The sequence below is a fragment of the Pelmatolapia mariae genome, linkage group LG4 (genome assembly GCF_036321145.2).
Source record: "Pelmatolapia mariae isolate MD_Pm_ZW linkage group LG4, Pm_UMD_F_2, whole genome shotgun sequence".
NCBI classification, from domain to species: Eukaryota; Metazoa; Chordata; class Actinopteri; order Cichliformes; family Cichlidae; genus Pelmatolapia; species Pelmatolapia mariae.
In genome coordinates, this window is record NC_086230.1 from 26,500,988 (window position 1) to 26,507,816 (window position 6,829).

Genomic DNA, 6,829 nt, shown 5'->3' on the forward strand with positions numbered 1-6,829 from the left:
AAAATTTACATGTTATTAAATTGGTTAAAGTCAGCATTTGGGCATGTTTTCTTCTGTTTGAGTAGACAAAAGAAGAGGATTTATATGACAGGTGAAATTTTACTACTTATCATATTACTTACTTATCATAGCATCATGTAAAAACAAAAAAAGACTTAATTAAACATTCCTTTTCTGGACAATATTTCATGGTTCAGGCAGGTTTGGAAAAATACTTCATTAGCCAAAAAATATGAGTCTGTCCTCTTTGCTTCCTCTTTGACAGCAACAGCAAGCAACAAACCCTCTTTCTATTTTACCTGTTTACCACTTTTTACCACAGAATAATGTTTAAACTATTATTTTTTTAATCATTATTTTTATTATATTTTTGTTCCATAAATATATATAAATTTAAATTAAAAAGAAATATATATATTTAACACTACCAAATGATGTGGAAACACTAATTGCTATAATATTTAATTATTAATATGATTAATTCAACAATTACATTTTTTGTTACTTAACAGTTTGACCTTGCAGTATGACCAGCATATTTTTCCTGTGGATATTACAGTGTAAATTTTTAAGCATATAAACAGATTTTTTTGTCACTCTATTCATACTCATGTTGCGGCACATTGTGACATCAAATATGTTATAATGGGCATTTGGTGCACTAAAATGCATTAAAATCCTGTAAACTTGGAGTTCTTGATGGCGAAACATCACATTTGCCAAAAATCGCATAATCTCCTTTCATCTTGGTTATGCTTGTCTAACTAATTTTGTCTGTAAATTTCTTTATCCAGCAGATATGTTTCTATGCTCACCTAGTCACACATTGTAATGTGATTAAGGTAATGAGGACACTAAGTACTGAGTGATGGATTCTATTTTCTAAACCCATGTTGCTGGTTATGTTTACAGAATGTCGTCTTTCCAGGCCATTTTACACCCATCACACAGGGACAAAAGGAGAACAAAAAACATTTAGTTTCAATAGAACAAAACATAATGTAGCTACTGTTGCAAAAACTCAGCCACTGCCGTGACGGCACAGTTTTCACTGTGAGAGACTGCAAAAGGCTTTCAAAACTTTACTTCCTCTTTCACAAAAAACAAAGCTTCACAAGACAGAATCATCATATTTCGTTTTTTAATTTTGCTCATCCTATTTGTGCTTCCTGGAATTAAAAATAATGATTATATATCATATGCTGATCAAAGAGAATCCCTTCAGTTCATCCTTTGTCTAAAGAACTCACTTTAGCGCCATCACTTATTAGGTCTCATTAACACAGGCCTAGAGACCAGTGCCTAACACCCTGGTGACTGCTGAAAGCTATAGGGAAACATATATTCACTGACTGGTTTGCATGTAATTGCTGGATTAAATTGGTGAATGGAGAATGTTCACCCTTCAAGTAAAAGTTTTGACTTACCAGAGATATTTCAACACATATCAAAAGGCACAACTTTTACTTTGAAAGGGAACACACTCTGTTTCCTGTTTGTTCATATTTTAACTATTGCTTTGCAAGTAGTTTGTGAATGTTTGCAGACATCTTCCATACAAACCACCTCTTTGTGAACAATTTCACCTTCTGACAACAAGCAACTACCTGCAACCGTTTTCCATAAAGACCGATGGTTACTGGAAGTCACCAGCTTGTCTCTGAGCCTGTATGACTTGGGCCTTAGCCTAATTTTATTCTGAGAGGCTGATTTTCTCATATGCTGATGTTATTATTCAAAATTTATAATGTTAGACATTCATTGGGAAAATTGCAAAACTGTTTTTTGATCGTCCATGTTGTCTCATTTACCTCGCTTAGGTTTCCTATATTCCACAACATACTGAAATTGTCTTTATGTAACATCCACTAATTCCCCAAATATATAGCAACACTTAGATGTTTGCAGCCGAAAGAAGAAAATCAACAAGCTACCTACCCTCGTATACTGTACACTACCTAGGAAGTGCTCATTACTACTTTCCTATAAAATGCACTGAACTTTAACAACAAAGCACTGACCATATAGATGTACTTTGCTTGACTCACCTCAGCCATCAATAGCTTGTTTACAGTGCTGCTTTTTCTGCCTTTCTATTGCAGTTTGCTTGTTTGGCTTGCCTGGAGGGAAATGAAGGGGAGAGACTGCAGAAGGCTTCTTTGATTTGTTGTTGTTACTCACATCATTGAACAACAGAGGTTGGCAACAAGGCAGAAATTACACAAAGACTCATAATTTCCCAGTTAATCTTTGTCTGCAGAAGCAATGACTTCTAGAAGCGGAAAGTTTTTTGAGTTGCACCAAAGTTGTTTGTTCATAGTGAGTCACTGATTAAAATTCAAATAGTATTAATAATGATAAAGTATCCTCGACAAAAATGCAGGAAATCTGACTCAGTGCAAAACATTTTTCCATCTCAACTAAGTCTCAAGGGTTTGCACGACTGTTTTCCCTGAAGAAAACATCATCTCTATCATTTCTGATGATACAAAACAATGATGACTTTAGTAAATTTCTGAAATCTCTGTGCTAAAAGCCAGCATTACCATATCATGATTCATTTTAATGTTTTAGCATGTGAGTGGGCCAAAATTTTCTCATTAACAGTGGAACACAAGTAATTGCCGGAACATGGCAGTCTGGGACAAAAGTGGAAGACTTATTTTCATGTAACAACCGCTGAATTGGCAGGCCAACATTGGCATCTTGATCGACACACTAATAGCACGACGAAATGCAGAGTCAACAGTCTATCAAAATTAAATGGTGCAGTGTGCTCACTGATATTTGGGTGAGTGTTGTAGCTCCTCTAGCTGTACCTACTGAGTCTACAAGGCTTGTATTTTAGATTAATGCCAGATGATTCATAAAAGTCCAAATTGCTGCTTCTTTAATAAATAACCCACTAAGTGTTTGTAACGTATGGGCTAATTATTTGATGAGTGGGTTTGGACACAGCGCAAACTGAAAGAGGAGCCATAGATATAATTCTTTGAAAAATCTCAGTGCTGCAATGACAGAACTGAGAAATTATTCAAGGGTTTATGTTCATGTTAATCACTGATTTTTATCTCTGGAAGAGTAACATTGTAAAAACAAACAACAAAAAAAGAATCATTTACACATGAACATGAGCCACAAAGAAGTTTAGTGATGAGACATGGCATATATCTGGACATAGAAGAATGCATTAATCTTGATATATTTAAAGAGGGGAAGTTAAGTTCTTGAATTCTTGTCAAATTAATTGAATAACTGGATGTGGTTAATCAGTTTAAAAGAATTAGCATTTACAGCAATCTCTACAAATGAGATATGCACAAAGGTCAAAGCTCAGATAGTTAGAATAGTTAGCAGAGTGAGTTTGTTTAGAGCTGCTTCGAAAGCTGATGAATTCCACAGCAACATCCAGATTTTGATGACCTGAAATGAAACAACCAGGCTCGCACTCAAATAAAGTTTTCATATAATTTTTTTACTGTGTATGGAAAAAAGCAGCAGTTGCAAAAAGTATATTTATTCAGGTTACACTGTACTTTTTTCTTGTTCTTTTTTTTTCTTTGCACTGTTTGGCATGCCTTGTCACGGTATGCTTGTAAAGCATCAAAAAATGTCAGCAAAAAGTAAAGTCTGTTACAGATGTCACTGCTGAAGAACAGCATGTTCCACTTTTCCACTGGACAAAGAAACTATGAGACCTGTGACTGAACCAAAGCAAATCTTAAACATGACACTACCAAACATCTTAAAAATAACAATACCCTATGCTTAGGTAGTGGGAGGTGGTGGGTCAGGCCTAGTTTGTACTGTTTCAGCTTTCATCAGTAATAATGTGTCTGCACAGAAAAAAGTACCCAGAGCTGAAAATAACACATTTTCTGGCAGAAATCCTGAAAACTGAATCATTGTTTCTTACCTCTCCTGCTATGTATGTCATGTATTTTATCAAGTTAGTGTAAGGATGCCCCTTGACTCTACACCAGTCTATTGCAATTTGTCATTTGCTGTATGTGCAGCAGGCAGGACTAAAGGTATTCTAAACGAAGCAGCTGGAGCTGCTCTGTTGGACAAAATCTATGTGATAACACCAATTTTAAATTACCCAAGAGTAAGTTATGCATTTTAAAAATTATTTTTAAAAACCAAAAACATTCAAGGACCGCTGACTGCTTTCATTACTGGTTAATGGATAATTATTTTCACTTTTAATCAATTAAGTCATCAAAATAATAATAATTATTATTGTTATAATATGTTTTAATTTCCATATGCCATTTTTAACCTCCCATTGATAATTTCGCACTTAATTAACTTGGTCCTTTTTTAAAGGGATCAGCTTCTCAACTGTGAAACAGCCGACTAAATGGTGCTATTGGTGCCTTAGCAACAAACCACAGGACTTTACTCAGGTTGTTCACCGTTAGCATTGTACTACAGCTAAAGGATTATGCCTACTGTTCTGGCTTATTGCCCAAGTAAGAACATTATGAATGAATCTATCATGTTTTTACCAAAGGGTGTTGAAGGCTGTGATCTACGAGCACCTTCATTTTGATGGGTTGAAACTCTTCACTCTTGTTAAGGAGATTTATGCTGATAGATGACTCCGGAGCCAAATAGACGCAAGACCTGCTCATTAATACACGGCACAGCAGCTCCAGACGAACGTGTCGGTGTTCACCGAGCGAATTAAGTGAATGATCTTTCAAATAAGCATCGTGCAGAGACAGGTCACGGGGACCACCGGTCAACACTACTGGCAGAGAACAGGAACAGGAGAGTCTGAACGGCTGATTATGATATGAAAGTGAGAGGAAATCAAAGAGTTTTCACACACTAGGAAACATGAGATGTGTACCCACACAGGTCACATGACTTCTGTTCCCCAAACTTTTGCTTCCAGAAATAATGAGCCATCCTTTCTCTTCCCCTCATCTTCAGTCCTCCTCTTCTTTTTTTCTGTCAAACAAAGAGTCCTCTGATCATAGTGGAGTACACATGAGAGGAGGCTGAGCCAAAAAAAAAAATCAATGGTTCCATTCTTGTGGAAGATAAAAAGCTTTTAGGTTGTAATTATCTCCCCCTTGTCTCTTTATGAATTTACTTACTACTCAAATAAAAGGTAAGGACTTCCTTGAACACAGATACAATAGGCTGGATCATTACGCATTCTTTGACCACATCTAAAATATCATGCTAATTATGTGACTGTATTAAAGGCAGGAAATCTATTTAAACTATCTTGACTCTTGTTTTTAATCAACAGTCTTTATCCTTTGATTTTTTTTGTTTGTTTTTTGATTAGTGTTTTAATTTCATCATTAAAAGATAACAAAAGGTCATTGCAATCAAATTTACTACAATTTACTTTATAGTATTGGGTACCCAACAGTGTTGGGCACGACAGGCAGTTCATGGATTTAAAAATTCATAAAAACTATGACATTGGTTACTGCCAGTCATCTCATCATTATGCCTGCACATAATGATGCTAAAAAGAGAGGCTGTCATGTTTAAAAAATGTCAAAATAATATTTGTTGAAAAGGTGGTGTATCCTGTACATTTTGATTACTCTTAGAATAACAGACTCATTTACTTCTCCTTGGTTATCTTCAGCTACAATGCTGTCTTTTTCTGCTGCTCACTATGTGCGTGTGTGTCAGAGATGGGTGAGAACCTTCATGAGAGTTTCATCTTGCTCATTTGGCTCACTCACGGTGAAAAAATCACTTAGGCGACTTTTAATCTTACAGTATCTGGGAAAACCCTGATATCAATCTGATGCACTCACCATGTGGCCAGTCTATCAAATGGCCACATGGTGAGTGTGACTGTATAGCATGTTAATAAAAGTTTGGGGGTTTGGGGGGGAGGTTCTTATTTAGCCCATTTCAGGTTGCTACTGTATGTGTTTACTGTGCCTGTTCATTGTGTGATGAAAATGTAATTCAGAGCCATTGTCATGGGAAACATTTTACTTTAGCAGCACTTGTATGCTTGTATAAAGAGCAGGAATTATAATTTATTTCAACTGACAGGCACATTTCACCTTGTAGTCTTTATCGGGGTCACAAGCTACAAACCAGAATGCACTGGTTAAATATTAATGGTAAATGGACTGTCTTATATAGTGCTTTTCTACTCTTTCGGAGCACTGAGTGCTTTCTATTTAACATTCACATATTTTGGGGATAGTATCATACCCAAGGATATTTGACATGCAGACTGGAGGAGCCAGGGATCGAACCACCAACCTTCCGATCAGCAGATGAGCTGCCCTACCTCCTGAGCTAATATCAAAAAAACCTCCAAGACACTCTTCAGATATAAAATTTAAACACCTTTATCTTCATGGCATGCATATATTTAAACTAAAACTCCAATGCATTTCAGCATATAGGCGTTAACCATTGAGAAATAAGAGTCCATGAACACACTGAATATATTTTACTGCCGTTTTACCAAGAAGCCCTTCCATAGAGTACAAATTAGGTTTTACAGTTACAATGTTTTAGAGCAATCTCATTTTGAGAAGTGGAATCAAAAAATGACAAAGTCTGTACTACATCTAAGTTATCACTGCAATGATCCTCTAGGATCCTCTAGGTTTAGGGTCCAGTCACGTTTCCTGGGAGTCTGGCTGGAGACGGCTATGTGCAAGTTTTATCCTGCAGAGTGGGAGGTCTCCTAAAAGTAATTAATAGTGATTCAAGGAAGATCTGGCTCATTGCATCATCACTCTCAATAATACCCTACTCCCTTTTAATTATCTGTTTAAATATTTACTATATAACTATTAAATAATTAACTCTATAATTGTTTACTATG